Raw genomic sequence first — 1,945 nt, forward strand, 5'->3', positions numbered from 1 at the left:
GAGTCTCTCAGGCCCTTTCCAAAGAGGCCGCAGGGAGCAGGCTCCTGTGGGAGTTGAGCCCTGCTTGACTCTGCCAGCAACATTCCATCCGGGAGCAGGACTTCCGGAGCATAGTGAGGCAGGGGCTTAAAGTCACTAGAAGCAACAAAAGATGCCAAGGACAAAGGTGGGGTGGCAGGCTGTCCCCTAGCGATGCACTCTCCTGCTCAAGCTATCAACCACACACGAGAAGGACATCAAGAAGCACGTGAGATTTCGTCTAGATGGCAAGTATACCCCGGTTCCTGACCCAGAGCTCAGGGATGGCAGCCCCTAAGGTGGCTTTGGGGGCCTCAGTGCTGGGCCAGCATAGGCCTGGTTCTACGGCTTCCTGGTGCACAGTGTCCAGAGGCCCATTACACTCCACACTCAGCTGCAGGAACTTTTCCAGGGCTACAGCAAGACTCGTGAATTTCCAGCACACAGCCCTAAAGGGCATTTGGTGGCCTGGAGTTGATCAGGGTGACTTCTGGCATTCAGCTTTTTTGGCAAGAGGGCAAGCATCTTCTTGCTAGAGAAAGAGTTGTTGGTTAAAAAAATAATAATTATCAGGGACATGGGGATAGTGTGAACCAGTTTTGTTAGCATCTTTGTCACTACATCTGGAGACGAAGCCATTTGTATCTGGAATGGGAGGACTATGAAATGTATTGCCACTGGACCCTAATGGGGAGAACATTAGTATCTACTGGAGTTCTGATGGGCCGACCATTACTGTAGGCAACAAGGACTATGTGGTGACCTTCACTGATGCCAAGACACACCGATCCAAAGCAGAAGAGCAGTTCAAGTTTGAGGCCATAGAACTGTCCTGGAGCAATGATGATAACAGGGTCTTCCTGAAAAACGGTAATGATGGAATCAGCATTCTCAGTTACCCGGAGCTGAAGCCTGGGCAGGCAGTCTATCACGGTTTGGTAGCCTTAAAGGGAAGTGGTATGCATACTTTCTAAACTGCACTGGCCTGTGAGGATCCTCCGTTTCAGCCCTGATGAGAAAATGCTGGCAGTATCCGAAGATAATTTTACTGACATTGCTGAAGGAGAGACAGGAAACAAGTTATGGGATGGGGCAGTGTGAGTCCCCAGCTTTCACCAAAGCATGGCACCCCAAAAGGCCACTGTTGGCTTTGCCTGTGATGATAAAGATGGCAAATATGCCTGCAGGGAGGAAGTGGGGGCCTGTGAAGCTGTTTGGGCTCCTACTGAGGCCTAATAGGAGGTCCTGGAGAGGGGGAGGAGGCGCTGGGGGAGGCCTTGCTGTGGGGAGTGAGTTTGGCCTGTGGCCTTATAGCAAATTCAGGTTAAGAGCATAGAAGCCTCCTCAAAATGTCAGTGGGCTTTTTGCTATAGTCAATGGGCTTCTGGTGTATTTGTAAAATGATAAAAACTATAGAAGTCTTTTCTCCAGCCACCCATCCCAGATTCTTCCTGTGTGGGATAGCTGGAGCCTGTTTGCCTCCTCCCCACCCCTCCAGTTTGAGAATGGTGGCATAGTTACAACTGGCCATGTGGTCTCTGAAGACCCCACTTTGTGTGGCCTTTGGATATTCTGGACTTCTTGAGACTTTAGGGCTTTGAGAGTAGTTCCCCTCTCAGCTCATGTTCATGCCCCTAATCTCGTTCAGAGGTGGTGGTGGTCCACAGACAGGTTTGTCCCTGCTGCCAGTGGTTCCCTGACATCAAGAAGCCTCTGTGGTGGGACACCAACATCCCACCACCATGTCCTCTGATGACGTCTTGTCTTCCCTGCTCCTGGGTCTACAGGGACTTTGCCAGACTTGCTACTGTTAGAATAACAATAAGTTTGAAGGGATGGGCAAGGAAGGGTGAGGTGGGAATGGAAATTTTTATAATTGAGAAATATATATAATGTTGAGAATGGACCATTTAATAAAACTAGCTTT

The 1,945-nt window shown here is 49.8% G+C and overlaps 1 pseudogene; it reads left to right on the forward strand.

Annotated features, from left to right (window-relative positions):
- Positions 1–302: 302 nt before the first annotated feature.
- On the forward strand, positions 303–1,254 carry LOC101650726 (annotated as a pseudogene).
- Positions 1,255–1,945: the final 691 nt, after the last annotated feature.

The sequence above is a fragment of the Echinops telfairi genome, unplaced genomic scaffold (genome assembly GCF_000313985.2).
Source record: "Echinops telfairi isolate 266 unplaced genomic scaffold, ASM31398v2 ScPeMD7_35;HRSCAF=133_0, whole genome shotgun sequence".
Taxonomy (NCBI): domain Eukaryota; kingdom Metazoa; phylum Chordata; class Mammalia; order Afrosoricida; family Tenrecidae; genus Echinops; species Echinops telfairi.